The 23,112-nt window shown below is 38.1% G+C and overlaps 1 protein-coding gene and 1 pseudogene across 4 annotated transcripts in view; one reads left to right on the top strand and one right to left on the bottom strand.

The window, feature by feature from the left end:
• The window catches only part of SLC4A10 (solute carrier family 4 member 10), a 343,004-nt gene that overhangs the window by 65,482 nt on the left and 254,410 nt on the right, over positions 1 to 23,112 (bottom strand). The window lies entirely within an intron of this gene.
• LOC147378429 (ribulose-phosphate 3-epimerase pseudogene) lies at positions 13,929 to 14,613 on the top strand (annotated as a pseudogene).

The raw sequence follows: 23,112 nt of genomic DNA, 5'->3' as shown, positions 1-23,112 counted from the left end.
TTCTCACTGATGGCTCTTATTTTAAAGGTAAAAATGGCATATATTAAGATGGCTATGCTATTGCAACTAACTGCCTTTAATATTTTTGAGGGAGCGTCTTTTCCTCTGAGTACTTTGGTCCCAAAGGCTGAATTATACACTCTTACACAGGGTTGTACTTTAACCAAGGGCAAAACTGTCAATATTTAGACTGACAATAGATATGCTTTCAGAGTAACTTTTGAAAGCAATAGCAATAGTATGCTTTCATGATTTTTTAATATTATGAAACAATATGGCTTCTTTACTTCCATTGGAAATAAAGTTTAACGTGGCCCCTATGATTAAGAATTAATGGATGCATTCCTTTTATTTGCCACTTTGTGAAAAGTAGATAAAGTATTAGTCACTCAGTCATATCTGACTCTTTGTGACTTCATGAACTATAGCTGTCAGGCTCCTCTGTCCATAGAATTCTCCAGGCAAGAATATTGAAGTTGGTAGCCATTCCCTTCTCTAGGGGATCTTCCTGACCCAGAGACTGAACCCGGGTCTCCTGCATTGCAGGCAGACTCTTTATCATCTGAGTCACCAGGGGAGCCATCTGCCACCTTAGCTATCTATTATCAATATGCTGGGTCATTCTAAACTTGACTCTCTGAAAGCTAAGGGAAATTGCCTTGCTTACATTTTCACAAGGAATGCTGCCCTTAACGGAACTAACAGCAGAGAAACCTTTCCATGGTCCAAAGGGATATTTCTCCAAATGACAACTTAGAAAAACTGGCTAGAGAAGCCCAACAATTGACCTTGAAAAGGAAAGGCAAGATTAGAAATTCAAGAATTGTTGGTTTGATAAAAAGAGAAAGCTCTGGTTTGCACTAAATAACAATCTAGCCCTACTGGAGACTCTCAAATTCCCACTCCTCACCGCTGTAAATGCATTAAATCTCTGGTCTACTGACAAAATGATAGCCTTCATGAATTAATATTGGTAGGGAAACTTTAACAATGCCACAAAAAGTGCCTACTTTACTTGTTGGCTTGTCTGAAACACAACCCAGGGAAGCCTGTTTGTACTGTTCCTGGCCATTTTAAACCACCTAATTGACCATTTGAGGTCTGGCAAATGGAGTGATACAATTTCCTCTGTCTCACGAATATAAGTATGTTTTAGTCATGGTCTGTATGTTTTCACACTGGACTGAAGCTTTCTCTTGCAGACAAGCCACTGCCTCTTCTGAGGTTAAAGTTCTTTTGGAAAAGAGTATCCTCATCTAGGGAACTCCTCTTGAACTTCATAGTGATCTCATTTTACTAGTCAGGTACTTCAACAAGTCTGAACTGTTTGGCTTGTCTTACAACATTTTTACTGTGCATACCACCTCAGTTCTCTCGTTTAGCTGAATCCATGAATGGCATTGTGTGTGTGTGCTAAGTCACTTCAGTTGTATCCGCCTCTTTGCAACGCTATGGACTATAGCCTGCCAGGCTCCTCTGTCCATGGGGATCTTCCCCATCCAGGAATTGAACTCACCTGTCTTATATCTCCTGCATTGGCAGGCAGGTTCTTTACCACTAGCGCCACTTGGGAAGCCCATTAATAGCATTATTAAGACTCAGTTGGCAAATTTTGTAAAATTCCTCCAAATATATTGGCCAAAAGCATTGCTATTGGTCTTTTTAAATCTCAGATTCACCTCTTTTAGAATTCATAAATTCTCACTCTTTGAGACAGTCTCTGGATGCCCAATTCACTTGGCTCCTTGCCTCTTTTGAGCCATAACCGATGAAAGGCTGCTGCTGCTGCTGCTAAGTCGCTTCAGTCGTGTCCAACTCTGTGCGACCCCATAGACAGCAGCCCACCAGGCTCCTCCATCCCTGGGATTCTCCAGGCAAGAATACTGGAGTGGGTTGCCATTTCCTTCTCCAACACATTAATGCATGCTGAGTCGCTTCAGTCGTGTCCAAATCTGTATGGACAGCAGCCCACCAGGCTCCTCTGTCCACGGGATTCTCTAGGCAAGAATACTGGAGTGGGTGGCCATTCCTTCTCCAAACCAATGAAAGGAGATATTCCAATATTTCAAAGGCCTGATTACTTCTATTAAAAATGCAAAATATTTCAGTGGAGCAATCTTTTCATAGCTCACTCTCAGAAGACAAAGACCTTGAGCATCAGACCTTGAAATCTGAAGTTTTGTCATTGGAAAAAACACATCCAGAAGGACTCTCTTCAACCTTTCTGGAAAGGTTCCTATTAGGTTTTGCTAACTGAGCCTTGTGCTACCAAACTCCAGGGAACACTCTTGAGTTCACATGACACACCTAAAAAGCAAAAAATCCTAACTGGATTTTTCCAGAATTGAAGCAGATGACATCTGATGAGACATCTTTTCCAAGTTATACAAACCAGGCCCATTGGATATCTGTCACCACACCTTTGATGATGTCATATGTTCAGATGGTCTTCAATGTCTATGATTTTGATAACATGGACTTAGATAAAAAGTATCCAAGAGTTCTTCCTAGATCTCCTTGTTACTCAAATGTGACATAAATAGGTTTCAAATTTGCACATTTTCTTTCTAACCTGGGACACTATACTCAGGTAAGGTCCTTCCTTGTATTGAAGGACAAAAAACTGGTGAAACCAGAACACCTCTTTTTTAAACAAATTTATTTATTTTAATTGGGGGATAATTGCTTTAAAATATTGTGTTGGCTTCTGCCACATATCAACATGAAACAGCCATATGTAAAAATATGTCCCACACCTCTTGAACCTCCCTTACACTTCCCACCTTCCCACCCTCTAGGTTGTCACAGAGTATGGGTTTGAGCTCCCTGCATCATACAGGAAATTTCCACTGGCTATCTACTCTACACACGGTAATTCACGTTTCCATGCTATTCTCTCAATCCGTCCCACCCTCTCCTCCCCCACTGTGTCCACAAGTCTGTTTTCTATGTCTGTGTCTCCACCGCTGCCCTGCAAATGGGTTCACCAGGACCATCTTTCTAGATTTCATATATATGTGCTGATATATTTGTTTTTCACTTTCTCATTTACTTCACTCTGTATAATAGGCTCTAGGTTCATCTACCTCATTAAAACTGACTCAAATGCATTCCTTTGTGTGACTGAGTAATATGCCATTGTATATATGTACCACAACTTCTTTGTCTATTCCTCTGTTGATGGGTATGGGTTGCTTCCATTTCCTGGCTATTGTAAATAGTGCTGCCATGAATACTGGGTACATGTGTCTTTTTTAATTCTGCTTTTTTCAGGGTATATGCCCAGTAGTAGGATTGCTGGGTCATATGGCAGTTTTATTTCTAATTTTTTAAGGAATCTCCGTACGGTTCGTCATGGTGGCTGTATCATTTTACAGTCCTACCAACAGTGCAAGAGGTTCCCTTTTCTCCACACCCTCTCCAGCATTTATTGTTTGTAGACTTGTTGGTGATGACCATTCTGACTGATGTGAGGTGACACCTCATTGTAGTTTTGATTTGCATTTCTCTAATAATGAGCAATGCTTAGCATCTTTCCATGTGTTTGTTGCCTTCTCTATGTCTTTCTGGACAAATGTCTGTCTAGCTCTTTTGCTCACTTTTTGATTGAGTTGTTTTATTAGTCCTGAGCTACATAAGCTGCTTTTATATTTTGGAGATTAATCCTTTGTCAGTTGTTTCATTTATTATTATTTTATCCCATTCTGAGGGTTGTCTTTTCACTTTGTTTATAGTTTCCTTTGCTGTACAAAAGCTTATCTAAGTTCAATTCAGTTCAGTCCAGTCGCTCAGTTGTGTCCAATGCTTTGCGACCCATGGATTTCAGCATGCCAGGCCTCCATATCCATCACCAACTCCCGCAGTTTACTCAAACTCAAGTCCATTAGGTCAGTAATGCCATCCAACCATCTCATCCTCTGTCTTCCCCTTCTCCTCCCACCTTCAATCTTTCCCAGCATCAGGGTCTTTTCCAACGAGTCAGTTCTTCGCATCAGCTGGCCAAAGTATCAGAGCTTCAGCTTCAGCATCAGTCCTTCCAAGGAATATTCAGGACTGATTTCCTTTAGGATGGACTGGTTGGAGATCCTTGCAGTCCAAGGGACTCTCAAGAGTCTTATCCAACACCACAGTTCAAAAGCATCAATTCTTCAGCACTCAGCTTTCCTTATGGTCCAACTCTCACATCCATACACGACTACTGGAAAACTGATGCTTTGACTAGACAGACCTTTGTTGGCAAAGTAATGTCTTTGCTTTTTAATATGCTGTGTAGGTTGGTCATGGGAAATAGATGCGGAAACAGTGGAAACAGTGTCAGACTTTATTTTTGGGGGCTCCAAAATCACTGCAGATGGTGACTGCAGCCATGAAACTAAAAGACGCTTACTCCTTGGAAGGAAAGTTATGACCAAGCTAGATAGCATATTCAAAAGCAGAGACATTACTTTGCCAACAAAGGTTTGTCTAGTCAAGGCTATGGATTTGCCTGTGGTCATGTATGCATGTGAGAGTTGGACTGTGAAGAAGGCTGAGCCGCCGAAGAATTGATGCTTTTGAACTGTGGTGTTGGAGAAGACTCTTGAGAGTCCCGTGGACTGCAAGGAGATGCCACCAGTCCATTCTGAAGGAGATCAGCCCTGGGATTTCTTTGGAAGGAATGATGCTAAAGCTGAAACTCCAGTACTTTGGCCACCTCATGTGAAGAGTTGACTCATTGGAAAAGACTCTGATGCTGGGAGGGATTGGGGGCAGGAGGAGAAGGGGACGACAGAGGATGAAATGGCTGAATGGCATCACTGACTCGATGGACGTGAGTCTGAGTGCACTCTGGGAGTTGGTGATGGACAGGGAGGCCTGGCGTGCTGCGATTCATGGGGTCGCAAAAAGTCGGACACGACTGAGCGACTGAACTGAACTGAACTGTAGGTTGGTCATAACTTTTCTTTCAAGGAGTATGCGTCTTTTAATTTTATGGCTGCAATCACCATCTGCAGTAATTTTGAACCCCCCCAAAAATAAAGTATGTCACTGTTTCCATTGTTTCCCCATCTATTTGCCATGAAGTGATGGGACCAGATGCTATGATTTTAGTTTTCTGAATGTTGAACTTTAAGCCAACTTTTTCACTCTCCTCTTTCACTTTCATCAAGAGGCTCTTTAGTTCATCTTCACTTTCTGCCATAAAGGTGGTGTGCTCTGCATATCTGAGGTTATTGATAATTCTTCCAGCAATCTTGATTCCAGCATGTGCTTTATCCAGCCCAGCATTTCTCATGATGTACTCTGCATAGAAGTTAGAAAAGCAGAATGACAATATACAGTCTTGACGTACTCCTTTTCCTATTTGGAACCAGTCTGTTGTTCCATGTCCAGTTCTAATTGTTGCTTCCTGACCTGCATACAGATTTCTCAAGAGGCAGGTCAGGGAGTCTGGTATTCCCATCTCTTTCAGAATTTTCCACAGTTTGTGGTGATTCACACAAAGGCTTTGGCATAGTCAATAAAGCAGAAATAGATGTTTATCTGGAACTCTCTCACTTTGTCGATGATCCAATGGATGTTGTGTCAACCTGTCAACCTCTGGTTCCTCTGCCTTTTTAAAATCCAGCTTGAAAATCTGGAAGTTCATGGTTCATGTACTGTTGAAGCCTGGCTTGGGGAATTTTGAGCATTACTTTGCTAGCGTGTGAGATGAGTGTAATTATTTGGTAGTTTGAGGATTCTTAGCCATTGCCTTTCTTGGGGATTGGAATGAAAACTGGCCTTTTCCAGTGCTGTGGCCACTGCTGAGTTTTCCAAATTTGCTGCCATATTGAGTGCAGCACTTTCACAACATCATCTTTTAGGACTTGAAACAGCTCAACTATTGAAATTCCATCACCTCCACTGGCTTTGTTCATAGTGATGCTTCCTAAGGCCCACCTGACTTCACATTCCAGAATGTCTGACTCTAGGTCAGTGATCATACCATCATGATTATCTGCGCCGTGAAGATCTATTTTGTATAGTTCTTCTGTGTATTCTTGCCACCTTTTCTTAATATCTTCTGCTTCTGTTAGGTCCATAACTTTTCTGTCCTTTATCGAGCCCATCTCTGCATGAAATGTTCCCTTGGTATCTCTAATTTTCTTGAAGAGACCTTTAATGTTTCCCATTCTATTGCTTTCCTCTATTCTTTGTACTGATCACTGAGGAAGGCTTTCTGATCTCTCCTTGCTATTCTTTGGAACTCTGCATTCAAATGGGTATATCTTTCCTTTTCTCCTTTGCTTTTCACTTCTCTTTCTCAGCTATTTGTAAGGCCTCCTCAGACAGCCATTTTGCGTTTTTGCATTTCTTTTTCTTAGGGATGGTCTTGATCCCTGTCTCCTGTATAATCTCACGAACCTCCATCCATAGTTCTTTAGGCATTCTGTCTAACAGATCTAATCCCTTGAATCTATTTGTCACTTCCCCTGTACAATCATAAGGGATTTGATTTAGGTCATACCTGAATGGTCTAGTGGTTTCCCCTACTTTCTTCAGTTTAAGTCTGCATTTCACAATAAGGAGTTCATGATCTGAGCCACAGCAACTCCCAGTTTTGTTTTTGCTGACTGTATAGAGCTTCTCCATCTTTGGCTGCAAAGAATATAATCAATCTGACTTTGGTATTGACCATCTGGTGATGTTCATGTGTAGAGTCTTTTCTTGCGCTGTTGGAAGATGGTGTTTGGTATGACCAGTGCATTCTCTTGGCAAACTCTATTAGCTTTTCCCCTTCTTCATTCCATATTCCAAGGCCAAATTTGCCTGTTACTCCAGGTGTTTCTTGACTTCCTACTTTGGCATTCCAGTCCCCTATAATGAAAAGGACATCTTTTTTGGGTGTTAGTTCTAAAAGGTCTTGTAGGTCTTCATAGAACCGTTCAACTTCAGCTTCTTTAGTGTTACTGGTTGGGGCATAGGCTTGGATTACCGTGATACTGAATGGTTTGCCTTTGAAATGAATAGAGATCATCCTGTCATTTTTGAGATTGCATCCAAATACTGCATTTTAGACTCTTTTGTTGACTATGATGGTTACTCCATTTCTTCTAAGGGATTCTTGCCCACAGTAGTAGATATAATGGTCATCTGAGTTAAATTCACCCATTCCAGTCCATTTTAGTTTGCTGATTCCTAAAATGTTGATGTTCACTCTTGCCATCTCCTGTTTGACCACTTCCAGTTTGTCTTGATTCATGGACCTAACATCCCAGGTTCCTATGCAATATTGTTCTTTACAGCATTGGTCTTTGCTTCTATCACCAGTCACATCCAAAACTGGGGTTGTTTTTGCTTTGGCTCTGTCTCTTCATTCTTTCTGGAGTTATTTCTCCACTGTTCTCCAGTAGCATATTGGGCACCTGGGGAGTTCATCTTTCAGTGTCTTATCTTTTTGCCTTTTCGTACTGTTCGTGGGGTTCTCAAGGCAAGAATACTGAAGTGGTTTGCCATTCCCTTCTCCATTGAACCACATTTTGTTAGAACTCTCCACCATGATCCATCCATCTTGGGTAGCCCTACATGGCATGGCTCATAATTTCATTGAGTTAGACAAAGCTGTGGTCCATGTGATCAGAACAGTTAGTTTTCTGTGATTGTGGTTTTCAGTCCATCTGCCCTCTGATGGAGAAGGATAAGAAGTCTATGGAAGCTTCCTGATGGAAGAGACTAACTTGGGGGAGACTGGGTCTTGTTCTGATGGGCGGGGCCATGCTCAGTAAATCTTCAATTTTCTCTTGATTTTTTTCTGTTAGTTAAGTTTAATTAGATCCCACTTGTTTATTTTTGCTTTTATTTCCATTACTCTTGATGGTAGGTCATAGAGGATCTTGCTGTGACTTATATCAAACAGTGCAGAAAACCTGACTCTTGACCAGCAGTATTTTCAGAGGAAGATACTGATCAAAAGGAGAAAATGTAAAAAACCAATAAACAGAAACCTCAACAAAATAGGGTCAGGAGACCAGAAAGTGAAGCTCTCATGTCCTATCACAACAGCAGAGCCCAACAGAGAGAAGAAAAGGTTTTTTTTCCAGGCAAGAATTCATCCAATGAGAGACTTCAGAACTTGGCCAATGGAAAGCCATGGACTATTGGGTTACTATGGCTTTCCCAATTTCCTTTCCACTCTATAAAAGAGTTCTCTCCGTTTTTTCACGGGTCCTGTACATGGCTTGCCATGGTTTCAGATCCCAAATTGAAATTCTTTGCTGATCCTGAATAAACCCATTTTTTTCTAGAGAAATAACTTGCAGTCTATTTAAGTCAATACAAAGTAGAAAGTAAAGAGAATTATCTACAACCTGTGGAGACAGAAATAGAAGTATGTTACTTGTGGTTACTTGTTTATTTATAGTTAACCAAGGTTATGGGAATAATGGAACTTAAGATATGATAGAATTATTTTGGAAGGAGAGACAGTGCAACAAGAAAGGCTGGGTGTGGGAACAGAAAAGGAATTAAATCCATACGCATAACAGCAAAAGTAAATGAGTCACATTTAATATTGGTAAACAAAGAAATAGTAATATAAGCATATTATTTAGAGAAATTAGGTAACACCAAAATAAACACAAATCTAGATTAAAAGTGTTGTCTTTCAGTGAGCTGGTGCTTTGATTATAATCTTTCTTTACTATTTGTATTTTTCAGGGTATATATGGATTATTTTGATAACAATAAAATGTATCTGAAAAAATATGTTTCCCCTTGTGGAAGCTCTAAATTTACTTTCTTATTTCAATGTGTAAAAATTATCTTGAGGTCCCTCTTGTATTTAGTTTTATCTTTTTTCAGTTCAGTTCAATTCACTCGCTCAGTTGTGTCCAACTCTTTGCGACCCCATGAACTGCAGTACGCCAAGCCTCCCTGTCCATCACCAACTCCTGGAGTTCACTCAAACTCTCATCCATCGAGTCGGTGATGCCATCCAGCCATTTCATCCTCTGTCGTCCCCTTCTCCTCTTGCCCCCAATCCCTCCCAGCATCAGAATCTTTTCCAATGAGTCAGCTCTTCGCATGAGGTGGCCAAAATACTGGAGTTTCAGCTTCAGCATCAGTCCTTCCAATGAACACCCCGGACTGATCTCCTTTATGATGGACTTATTGGATCTCCTTGAAGTCCAAGGGACTCTCAAGAGTCTTTTCCAACACCACAGTTCAAAAGCATCAATTCTTCAGCGCTCAGCTTTCTTCACAGTCCAACTCTCACATCCATACATGACTACTGGAAAAACCATAGCCTTGACTAGATGGACCTTTGTTGGCAAAGTAACGTCTCTGCTTTTGAATATGCTATCTAGATTGGTCATAACTTTCCTTCCAAGGAGTAAGCGTCTTTTAACTTCATGGCTGCAGTCACCATCTGCAGTGATTTTTGAGCCCCCCAAAATAAAGTCTGACACTGTTTCCATTGCTTCCCCATCTATTTCCATGAAGTGATGGGACCAGATGCCATGATCTTAGTTTTCTGAATGTTGAGCTTTAAGCCAACTTTTTCCCTCTCCACTTTCACTTTCATCAAGAGGCTTTCTAGTTCCTCTTCACTTTCTGCCATAAGGGTGGTGTCATCTGCATATCTGAGATTATTGATATTTCTCCCAGAAATCTTGATTCCAGCTTGTGCTTCTTCCAGTCCAGCGTTTCTCATGATGTACTCTGCATATAAGTTAAATAAGCAGGGTGACAATATACAGCCTTGACGTACTCCTTTTCCTATTTGGAACCAGTCTGTTGTTCCATGTCCAGTTCTAACTGTTGCTTCCTGACCTGCATATAGGTTTCTGAAGAGGCAGGTCAGGTGGTCTGGTATTCCCATCTCTTTCAGAATTTTCCACAGTTTGTTGTGATCCACACAGTCAAAGGCTTTCTCTCTTTAAAATATTCAAAAGTTTTGCAAACATGGGGAAACCATTCTAGTATTTCTCTTACATTATACTCAGATTGATCAGAATTATATTCTCAAGTTATTTGGATTGTTTTCAACTTATAATTATTTTGAACATCAACTAATTTTAAAGTTATTATCTTCAGCAGTATCTGTCCCTGTTGGCTTTTAAAACAGGTTATTTCTCAATGCCATTTTCACTGTAATTCAAAGCTTACTGATTATATGATAAAGAAACATGTTAAATTTGCTTTCTGGTGAGTAACGTATCCATTTGTTAAGATTCTGAGATAAACAATGCTTAAATTTTCATTAACATTTCTTTTGACACCTTGAAAAATTATGTTTTGAGATTTTATGTAAGAATCTCTACAATAATGTCAGAGTTAGCATTTACTTGCAATCAAACTTTTTATGAATTTTAGTTTATAAAAGCTGCCTCACTTATTTTTCTGTGTAGAATAAGCATTGTAGAAATACTAAAAACATAAATTACTTGCGGATATTGAATACAGGACAGTTTTGTGGTGGTCTGTGTATGAGATAATTTGTATACCACTTCAAATCCTATCAGCTACACCTCTTCTTCCAGCCTGTGCTGCAGTGACCAATTCTTTATGGATTTCAACAGCTCACTTTCAAGTGCAATGCTTTGATGCCTTTCTTCAGGTTGCATCACATATCTTACTTCCTACTCTTACACTTCTGCCATCCTTAACCAATGGGCTACAAAGGCTGATAGATATATGCTTCCCCTTTTCATCCCCAGGGAAAACAATTGTGAGCTGAATTTCATAAGCCTTCAAATCAAGCATCACTCACCTATACTTTTAACCAATGCAGTAACACAATTTCTTACCAGCTTTATCTCTTTCCCAATATTACTGTATTAGCCTACTCAGGCTGCCATAATAAAATGCCATAGACTGAGTGGTTTAAACAATATAAATATATTTTCTCACAGACCTAGAGGCTGCAAGTCCAAGACCAGGGTGCCAGCATGGTTGAGTTCTGAAGACACTCTTCTGGCTTGCAGAAGACCATTTTCTCCCTGTGTCCTTACATGGCAGAGAAAGATAAGAGCACTTCCCCCCTCCTTACAAGCATACAACTGATCAGATTTGGGCCCCACTCTTATTACCTTATTTAATCTTGATTATTTTCTGAGACACTGTCTCCAAACACAGTCACTGGGAGTTAGGGCTTCAAAATATGAATTCTGAAGGGACATAATTCAGTCCACAGCAATCACACTTTTAATGTTCTTCACCCCTGCTCCTTAAGATCAATTAACCTTCAAGGAAGCCTCTGACTTAGGCTATGCTTTCAGGGGAACTGAGGTTACAGTATGTTTTGTTCTATATGTGTGATAACAGAAAAAAAGGATTCATAGAAAGTGCAGTCATGAGGAATTTTTCACAATGCTTAATTAATTCAATAAAAAGGTAATGAGTATCATGCAAGACACCATGCTAAGTGAAAGTTGCTCAGTTGTGTCCAACTCTTTGCGGCCCTATGGGCTACATAGTCCAAGGAATTCTCCAGGCCAGAATACTGGAGTGGGTAGCTGGTCCCTTCTCCAGGGGATCTTCCCAATTCAGGGATTGAACCCAGGTCTCCCACATTGCAGGTGGATTCTTTACCAGCTGAGCCACAGGGAAGCCCATGCTAAGACACCATGCTAAGTGTAGTATTAAATAAGAGACATGATCCTAGTGTTTTTTTTTTTTTTAATGCAGAAGAGAAATACAACACAGTCAATTATAATTATATAAAGACATTTGCGAAATGTACTATGAAGAGGTCTAGGTTGCTAAAAAAGTAAATAAAAGGAGAGCCACACTTTGAGTCTGGATACTCAAAGAAAACTTTAAGAAAACAAGGTTTAAGTTGAGGTCTAAAAGATTAACAAAATTTAGTAAGAAATGGTGTGGACACAGTGGTGGGGGTGGGGGATCGGGGGTGGTGGACTAGAGACAGCAAAAAGCAGGTAGAAAGGCTGAGTCAGGAGCAGACATGCACAGGGAGGTTAGCATAGCTGAAACAGAAGGGTAGTCAGGAAGAGATGAGGGGTGGGACTGTGGCATAAGCAAGGCCCAGACTGTATGAACTGAGCATTGAAGGTCCTAGTAAGTTCTCTGAATGCTAAAATGAGAACTGTAGGAAGCCTTTGAAGGATTTTGTGAAAGATTTGTTTATCCCATTGTTACTGTGGTTTTTGTAATGTATGTTGGTTATGCAGCCCTCATTTACAGTACTTAAAATCATTCGTTGAAAAGATCAGATCTAGGCATACATAGATTAATTGTAGCTCAAGCTCTCAAGAAATGACATTAAAGGGAAGTACTCAGGTCACTGAGAGGTCTTACAAGAAGAGTCAGTGGACATAGCAGGGAACTGTGGTAGGAAAGGTCCTTCATCTGGCATTCACCAAGTGAAGATTAGGACTCAGATCAGGTGAGCTACTACAGATGCCTAACCCATGTTACCCAAGACATGATTTCTGGGTCCCAGGTTGAGAGCCAAGGACAAATTCTAATATGAAAAACCTTTCCACTCTTAATGAAGATACCCAGACACTGGCCTGGGAACAAAAAAATTAACAATAGAGCTCCAAGTAGCATGTCCATAGTGTGAAGTAATATGACTACATTTTTTTTTTTAAAAAATGTGTATTTAGTTGTGTTTGACTCTTTGTCCCATTGGAATGTAGCCCACCAGGCTCCTCTGTCCATGGGATTTTTCAGGCGAGAATACTGGAGTGGGTTGCCATTTCCTTCTCCAGGGGATCTTCCCAACCCAGGGATCAAACCCACGTCTCTTATATCTCTTGCATTGCAGGCAGATTATTTACCTGCTGAGCCATCAGGGAAGCCCTAAAAAAAAAAAAATAGTAAAAGAAAAAAAAATTTTCCACACTGATCGTGAATCCTCCTCTAAATGGAGGCTTAGAGATTACACTTATGGTAGCTTCCAGAAATTATCCATGGTGTCTACAAATGTCTTGTCTTAAATCTCTTGCTCCAATTTTATAGTTGTGCTAGGATTAGATTAGGTGAAAAAGCAAGACTTGCAGGTATACAAATGTCTTGCTGCTGTCCTGCTCATACATATATGAACTTGCCAACATCTGTCTTTAAGGCAGTTCACTAGTAAGTGGTAATGTACTTCTATGATTGGAAATTCCTCCAAATGAATCTTTGTTACTTTGCCTCAAAAAAAAAAAAAAAAATGGCCTAATACTACAGGAACTTTATGGGAAAAATCTGGGAAAATACTTTTATATTCAGAAAACTTGATAAATTTATTGATGACAAAAGAAAACTAAAGTGCAAAATAAAGAAAATATGCCAAATGTCTTACAGGAGAATACAGTAAGAAAGAACTAGCATTATAGTAACTGTATGCATTAAACATACATCTAACATAAATATACATGCATATATATATATAACACAGAATTTTATTTGAAAGAAAGTTGGGAACAAAAACATTAGCTAGCCATTTGATCCCATTTATATCACTAAATCAGAGGACAGGGAAGCTTGGCGTGTTGTAGTTCATGGGGTCGCAAAGCATTGGACATGACTTAGCGATTGAACAACAACAGCAAGACACTAACAAACAGCTCATCCATGGATATTTCAGGTTATTTATGTGCATATTTTACAAAAATCACTAAATTAGTCAACTCTTCTGTTAACTTACCCCACTAAAGCAACAAAAGCCAAGCAAACTATTAGTTCTGACTCATTTGAATAATAGGCAAATATATTTAGGACCTAATTGTTAGTAAAATAAATTCTTTAAAGCTATAACTCATGCCCTTTACACTGGGGAAAATTAATCATTACTTCAAATGAAAATTTAGTCCTTGTTCAGAAATGAAAGTATTTACTGGTCGTTGTTCAAAGATTAAAGTATTAATTAGTACATTTTAAAAGAAGAAGAAATCAGGATAAAGCCTTCATCTTACTGGAAGACTCATGTAAGTTGGCTCCTGGGAACCAGGATCATGATACCTAGCTATGAGATTGACCCATCCATCTTCAGTAGCAACCTGGTCAATTCAGGGGCTGAAAATCTCTAAATGCTGGCCTCTGAGGCTGATTATCTGCACCTGGATACAACAGATGGGTATTTTGTTCACAGTACTTTTGGCCACCCTATGGTAGCGTCTCCAAAAGCGGCGAGGACAGGATCCTTTCTTTGACATGCACAGGATGGTTTCTAGGCTGGAAGAGTAGGTAAAGCCAATGGCTATAATAGGAGTCAATCCATATATACAAGAACCCAGGGGCTTTCATTGAAGACATTTGGGGCAATGAGATAAAGGTTGGACTTGCCATCAAACAAGGAACTACAGTTGAGTATTCGGTACCATGGGCTAATCAGATAGACATGGTCTTGGATAAGACAGTTGAATCTGGATTTTGAGGGTAGAAGTTTACTGAAGATATGATACCAAAGTCTGTTGGTTGAGAACACAGTTCCTGTCTTTTGGCAGACAGGTTAATGGTAAAACAGATCATGATACTCTCCATAACTATACAAAAACGGTGGCTAACATGATTGTGTCTGTCAGTGATATTATAAGGAATGAAGACCCCATATTCATGATAAACCTATTAAGATATACTTTCTCAAGAAGCTGCTCAGAAAAATTCTCTTCACAGCTGAGATTTCAAGGAGTACAATGAAATTTCTGTTTCTGTTCATGAAATTTCCCTTTTATTGGAAAATGAGAATGTTGACTACCAAGCCATATTGCATGAAGCTGTACTGCTTTCCTAGGCAATTATTCACTCCAATGATTAAAACCTACTGTGCAAAATGTTCTAAGAGATTAGAAACTGGGCTGCACACCTACATTTTCAATGATGGAATTTAAAGATTGTTGTTGTTCAGTCACTAAGTCATGTCCTCCTCTTTGCAACTCCATGGACTGTAGCATACCTTGCTCCTCTGTCCTCCACTATCTCCTGGAGTTTGCTCAAATTCATGTCCATTGAATCAGTGAAGCAATCCAACCATTTCTAACCAAATTTAAAGATTAGAGTACTAAATATGATCCAGTAATTCCACTCCTGGGCATGTATCTGGAGAAAATATGGCCCGGACATGGAAGCATTCCATAAACAGAGGAACGGATCAAGATGTGATACATACATTCAATGGAATATTACTCAATCCTTAAAAAGAATGAAATGATGCCATCTGCAGCAACATGGATAGACCGAGAGATTGTTATACTGAGTAAAGTAAATCACACAGAGAAAGACAAATATCATGATTTCACTTATATGTGGAATCTTAAAAAAATGTTAATGAACTTATTTACAAAACAGAAATAGAGTCACAGATGTAGAAAAGAAACTTATGGTTACCAAAGGGGAAGAGAAGAGGGATAAATTAGGAGGTTAGGATTGACATACCCACTGCTATACATAAAACAGATAACTTAGTAAGGACTATGGTGTAGCCCTGGGAACTCTACTCAATACTCTGTAATGATCTACATTGGAAAAGAATCCAGAAAAGAATGGATATATGCATTTGTATAATTGATTCACTTTGCTATACAGCAGAAATTAACACAACATTGTAAATCAACCATACACCAATAAAAATTAATTTAAAAAAATAAAGATTAGGACACTGAAATACCCTATTTTTCCTGGGAGGCTTCATTTTTATAAAGAGTAAAAATATAGCTGTCTTAAGATTATAAACAGAAACGTATCTTAATGCCTAAAGAAGGCATGTTAGCTATTATGAAGAAAATTATTTTTCTGCATTTATGGAAAGAATTTTCTGTTGTTTCCCATCTGTTAGCCAAAAGCAATGAAGTCCTTATGTTTCTCCTGTTTCATCACTTGTGATTTGATAAAATGAGCAAAATAAAACTAATGAAAACTATAAGCTTGAATCTGGCAGGGATGGCATGCTATATTCCTTTTGCATCTAAAACATCTATTCTTTTCCCTTCTTACTGTGTAGTCAAATACACAAAAACTATTTTAAAAACGTGTGAAGCCCAGGGGTTTTCAGGTGATCTGCTCTAAAATATAAGCACAACTTTATCTGGGTGTTTTCTTTGCTAGCTTTGCTGAAGGAGCAGATTATTCAGTGACTTTTGTCACCTTCTTAATGCTACCTACCATAAAATATTAAATAATCCTGTTGCCTTAGTTCTGAGTACAAAGAAAAGTAATATTGAACTAAATCTTGACTCTGTCCTTTAGGTCTATTTGACCTCTGAAAATCACACATCTTTGAGCTTTTATTAACTATTATATATCAAGTGTATTTTAACAATTGTGCAGGATCATGTTGAGCCTTAAAAGAAGTACCATAACACAAGTAAAACTTTCAGTACTATTCCTAAGAATTTAGCAGATGCTTAATACAAAGTAGCTATCATTTTATAAGTTTATGTCATGAGTTATAAAGTACTTTGGTATAATTGAATTAAATTTGTAAATCATTCTTACAACTGCTAGGACAGGTACTTTTGTCCCCATTTAAAAATAAGAAACTAAATCTCACCAGCAGTCTAGTACCATGGAAAGGCTCTAGTAGGGCATAGGATTTTTGGTCTGTACTCTTTTAAAGATGGAACCCATAGGCAACACATCCCAGCAAAATAAAGACCATGTGACAAGCCCACAGCTAATGTCATACTTAATGGCAAAAAAATTGAAAGCATTTCTTCCAAGATCAGGAATAAGACAAGAATGCCCACTCTTGCCACCTACATTCAAGGTAGTATCAGAAGTCTTAGCCACAGCAACCAGACAGAAAATGAAATAAAAGGAATCCAAACTGGAAAGGTAGTAATTAAACTGTCACTGTTTGCAGATGACATGATATTATACATAGAAAACTCTACAGACACCACACACACACACATACACACACACACAAACTAGAACTAATCAATGAATTGATCAAATTGCAGGATATAAAATTAATGTACAGAAATCTCTTACATTTCTGTATACTAACAATGAGAACCATCAGAAAGAGAAATTTAAAAAAATAATCCCATTTACAATTACATCAGAAAAAAGAAAATACCTGGGAATAAATCTAACTAAGGAGGTAAAAGACCCGCATTCAGAAAAAAACTATTAAGACACTGAATAAAGAAACCAAACTCAATACAAAAAAAGATGAAAATACATACCATGTTCAGGGACTGGATGAATTAATATTGTTAAAATGATTAAACTACCTAAGGTAATCTACAGATTTAATGCAATCTCTATCAAAATACCAATGCCATTTTTCACAGAACTAGAAAAAATAATTCTAAAATTTGTATGAAAACAAAAAGACCCTGAACAGCTAAAACAGTTTTAAGAAAGAACAAAATTGGAGGTTCACACCTTCTGATTTCAAACTATACTACAATGGTACAGTAATCAAAATGGTATCAAAAACAGAAACATAGTTCAATAGAATAAAGTGGAGAGCCCAAAAATGAACTCATATGGGCATTAATCTATGATGAAAAAGGCAAGAATATACAATAGAACAGGTAGCCTCTTCAGTATTGGTGTTGAGAAGGCTAAACAGCTACATACAAAAGAATCAAACTGGACTATTTTCTAACACTATGTAAAAAAATAAACTCAAAATGGATTAAAGACATGTAAAACTTTAAAGAATAAACATTCTAGAAGAAAACATAGGTGGCAGCCTCTTAGATAATGGTCTTATCAAATAAACAAATGGGACCATATCAAACCAAAAAAAACCCCAAAAAACAACAATTGTGCACAGCAAAGGAGCTATCACCCAAATGAAAAGTCCGCTTACTGAATGGAAATAGGCATTTACAAATGATATATCCAATAAGGGGTTAATATCCAAAATATACAAAGAACTCATACAACTCAATGTCAAATAAACAACCCAACTAAAAAATGGGCAAAGAGTATGAAGAGACATTTTTCCAAAGAAGATATAGTGATGACTAATAGGCACATGAAAAGATGCTCAATATCACCAATCATCAGAGGAAAGCAAATAAAAACCACAGTGAGATACTACCTCACATCTGTCAGAATGACTCTTCTCAAAATCACAACAAATAATAAGCATCAGCGAGAATGAAGAGAAAGGGAATCCTCATGCTCTGTTGACAAGGATGTGAACTGGTACAGTCACTATGAAAACAATATAGAGATTCCTCAAAAAACTAAAAATAGAACTGACCTAAACTTGAAATCAATGGAATAAGGTAATTAATGGGTTGAAAGAAAACCCTTGGCAACCCAGGACTCTATAACTAGTCATATATTCATCACAAATAAAGGTGAAATAGTGAAGGTGATCAAAAGGTACAAACTTCTAGTTAGAAGATGAATTCTGGGAATGTAATATACAGCATGGGGATATTGTTAACAATGCTGTATTGCATATTTGAAAGTTGCTAAGGGGACAGATATTAAAATTTCTCACAAAAAAAATATTCACTATGTGTGGTGATGGATGTTATTATTAAATTTACTGTGATGATGATTTTACAATATAATATATATCATTAAATCATTATGGTATATACCCCCCAAAATGGAGCCCATGTAAGGTGAGGTGGGCAAAGGAAGCTTTTTTACTTAACATCGTCTTATTTCTAGTTTAATTTTATTCTGTAAAGGAACCAAATGGCTAGGAATATTCTAGAACTATGAATATTGTCCCTAATGATATATATTTTATTATTCCAGAGTAGATTAGGAGATAACAGGGTACATATTTAATCCATAAACCATAGTATTTATAACTATGTTCTAAATTATAATTAGAAAACAAATATGTATCAACCATCTTATTCTTACACTCTTAATGTAAAAATATTGCCCCCCAAAATGTTAACAACAGGTATCTACTATATTTTTCTGCCTAAATTCTCATTTTTTTAATAAAGGTAAAAATAAATCTTTTCAAGGTCAGTTCTGGGGCCTCCAACCTTGTGAAGAAGAGATATTTTTTATATTCTTGATGATTTTAAATCTCTGGGGATGGTTTTTGAGAATAAAGTATACCGAAGGCAGTGAGGGGAAGGACAAAATTCTACCTACCTTCACTTCCCAATGGGGAATCCCAGCTAACTAAGTTTGTGTGAGTGAGGAAGCAGCAAGCACCTTGGAAAGCCACTCGACCTGCCAGCTAAAAAACATCAAGGTCCTCCTGACAGATGGTGTCCAATCCTTTGGTCAGGGATCTCGAACTCAGAGCCATATGAACATGTGCCTGGTTTTGAAACTGGTGTATGCTCCCTAAAGACATCTTATTAGAACCAGTTCAATTCAGTTCAGTTCACTCACTCAGTCATGTCTAACTCTTTGTGACCCCATCAGCAGCACACCAGGCCTCCCTGTCCATCACTAACTCCTGGAGTCCACCCAAACCCATGTCCATTGAGTCAGTGATGCCATCCAACCATCTCATCTTCTGTCGTCCCCTTCTCCTCCTGCCCTCAATCTTTCCCAGCATCAAGGTCTTTTCCAATGAGTCAACTCTTCGCGTGAGGTGGCCGAAGTATTGGAGTTTCAGCTTCAACATCAGTCCTTCCAATGAACACCCAGGACTGATCTCCTTTAGGATGGACTGGTTGGATCTCCTTGCAGTCCAAAGGACTCTCAAGAGTCTTCTCCAACACCACAGTTCAAAAGCATCAATTCTTCGGCTCACAGAAAGTATTTAAACTGCTACAGAGATAAAAATAATTATTTTAAATATCTGCATAGGTATATGTATATATAGGCTTCCCTGGAAGCTCAGACTGTAAAGAATCCGTCTGCACGGAGGAAACCCAGGTTGGATCCGTGGGTCAGGAAGATCCCTTGGAGAAGGGTATGGCAACCAACTCCTGTATTCTTGCCTGGAGAATTCCATGGACAGAGGAGCCTAGTGGGCTGTAGCCATAGAGTCGAGAAGAGTTGGACATGACTGAGTGACTGAACAGCAGCAGCTCCTTTAAGTTATTCCCCCCAAAACACCATGCAGCCCAGCCTTCATATCATGACAGCTACACCACTATCACCTCCCTTGTCCAACTTCCAGATTCCTATTTCCTCACAGCCTCATGTAAATTTGGCCACCAGGCTGGTATCACTTCATTCACTTTGCTTGCTGTGTGCACCACTCTCTTTGGGCCATGGTCTCTTGTTTTTCAATGTGCTGGTACTGTGTTAGTGAGGACAATGGCTTAAAGTGTTACTCTATTCCTGGGAGTGCATTTACATTACTAGAGTGACTTTCTGAAAGTGTTGCAGGGGGAAAGTGAATTCTGACTCCTTGTTGAAAACTGTTTCTTTGACTTGCTTTTATCATTATAATCATACTTCAAGGCTGTGCCTGGAGGACCCTGTCTCTCTGCTTGACTGTAAACTAAAGTGCCTTTGTTCAGTTCATGGAGAGATAGTTTGTCTTGCACACCTGTGAATAGAAGAGATTAACACACCTTTTCTGGGCTTTCCCTGTGGCTCAACTGGTAAAGAATCCACCTGTAATGCAGGAAATCTGGGTTCAATCCTGGGTTGGGAAGATTCCCTGGAGAAGGGAAAGGCTACCCACTCCAGTGCTCTGGCCTGGAGAATTCCATGGGGTTGCAAAGAGTCGGACACAACTGAGTGACTTTTACTTTCACTTTGCTGAAGGCTCACCATTCCTTTGGAGATATTTTGTAAGACTGAAGACCCTTCTACTTTACTTCCCCACTGCATCTCCCTCTCTATTCTGCTATTTGACTTTAGTTCCTCATCGCTTCTTTTCCTCTAATCTATAAAAGAACCTGGCATCCAGGTCCCAATAAGATGGTTATTTTGAGGTGCTAGCCTGCCATTTTCTCTGTCTACTGGCTCCCCAATTAAAGTCTCTTCCTTGCCTCAACACCTCCTCTCTCGGATTCAGTGGCCTATTGTGCAGCGAGCAGAGTGAATGTGGACTTGGTAACAAAAGTATTAAGAAATTTGGGATACAAATGTCAAGCTCATAGGGGAGATATTTTTGGGAGGGAGTCAGCTCTATAAGTGAATGTCACCTATGCCTCCTTGCAGGACTTTCTCTGCTTAATAACATTCCTCTTCCAGAAATCAAATCCAAGGAGAAAAGGTATATTTTTTAACCTAAAAGATTTATACATCACAGATACCAAGTAAATCATCATTGATCTTTCCTGAGTCCACACCTCTAATATTTGAAATCTCTGCAGATACTTCTCAGAGGCTTCACATTTATATAGGAAATTTGATAAAGATCTCTGTACCAACCCTTGAGGGCTTAAAGAGAGCTTTGGCTTAGATTTTATGTTTTTAAAATGTCAAAAGCAGATATTCTAAATAAATAAGATAAAATGAGAGAAAAAAAAAATCCCACTTTCTTTTTTTTCACCTATATTGATGAACTTAGTCCAAATAATTTTTTATCCAAACCTACAAAAAAGAAAACAAAAAAGAACTAGAGAAAGCAATGTGAGGAGACAGAATATGAGTTTAGAATGAGACCTTCTGTTAAGTACATATTATTAAGTACTAAAATAAAATTTAGTGCCTCTGTGCTTAAGATGGAAATATTAATGAAAAAAAAAAATTCTTTAGGTACATAAGAGAGCCTGGTGTCTATGACACTAGAGTTTGGATTCTTCAGCCAGAGTTCCTATATCATTCAAAACCAAGCACTTAACTGCATGACCTTAGACAAATTACTTAATCTCTCTATGTTTTAGTTTTCTTAAAGTTGGAATAGTGATATCAATCTACTTCATAGAGTTATTATGAGGGTAAAATGAGTTAATATAGGTAAAAGCATCTAGAACAGGGTCTGGCATAAGGAAATACTAATTAGGTGTTAGATATCATCATTGTGGTTGCGGTTATTACAATTGCTCTACCACCAGCTCATAGATTAGAAAGTTCAATAATCCAAAGGCAAAAGAATGGGCAGTATTGGCACTTTTCCTACATTTTTTAAAAAACGCCAGCATAAAATACCATCATTGTGTTGGACTGTTTAGCTTAAAACATATTCTTGACGAAACACAACCCCTACTATCCTTTACTACCCAAAGAAAAGTATGTGCTCTAAACCACCATAACTATATATATATATAAATGGCTATGGAATGATTAGATAAACATTATAATTAAATGCCTTCATCCAGAAATCTCTGCTTTCATTACAAGGCTAATGAAGGTGATCAGTCTTCCTTACACAAGAAGGGCCTAAGGATGCCTTCTAGAAAACATAATTTTCTAGAAGAAAATTAAGAACTCCCTTCAACATTATTACCAGTTTTAGTCCCTGAGTTGCAGATGCTCTGTTTTGCCTTTGTAAATTATTAGTACCATCCTGTGTGCACTGAACAGTAATGTTTGTGGTTCTTTCTTTTTTTTAAAGTCTCTTTATTTATTAAATCGCCTTAAGAGTGCTGTATAAGTTAGGTATTAATACAAAAATCAGAGAATTATGATGTATCTGTAGAAGTCAAACCTGTTTGTATGCCTATTCATTTTTCTTTTTCAAAAAGTATTATAAATTTCAAAAAAACTAAAGCCATATTATAGAATATTTATAAAATAAAAAATGAAAAAGAAATCTCTCAGAACCCACCAGTAACTGATTTTTTGGTATATTTCTTAAGTAATCCTTCTTATTTATATTTTCAACATATTTATGAGCATATGTTTCTAATCTCTTTGATATAGAACTATAATGTAAGTACTTTGTATTAATATTTGCTCATTACTCTTCATAACCACAATTTTTAATGGTTGTGATATAGTTCACTCATTCTTCTATTACTAAACCTTTAATCTGTTTTCCATTAAGATAACTATGTAAATAATAGTCTCTTTTGAGTACATCTATTTCCATGTTTCAGATTTTATTCTTAGAAGAGATTCTGTAAGTACTTAACACTTCTCTGTCTCTAATAAATTATTTAAACTTATAGCTATATCATATTATGCAGGAAACAGCTTTTCAAAATATGTAAAATAACTCTGCAAAACACCATCACTACTAGCTAAAACTAAAAACATACTTTTTCCATGAAATTCTTCTTAAACTTTTTCTCATCTGAATTTTATCTCCATTCATATAGCTAGTTTCTCCTTGGCCCCCAAACACAAATAACTTTGGAAGTATTTCTCACTCTCATGGCATTTTGTACCTTTACGTGATAGCAC

The sequence above is a fragment of the Bos grunniens genome, chromosome 2 (assembly GCF_055505025.1).
Source record: "Bos grunniens cultivar Pamir isolate PY7600 chromosome 2, Bosgru_T2T1.0, whole genome shotgun sequence".
Taxonomy (NCBI): domain Eukaryota; kingdom Metazoa; phylum Chordata; class Mammalia; order Artiodactyla; family Bovidae; genus Bos; species Bos grunniens.
Note: the sequence above shows the minus strand (reverse complement) of the source record. Positions and strands in the feature narration are given on the sequence as shown.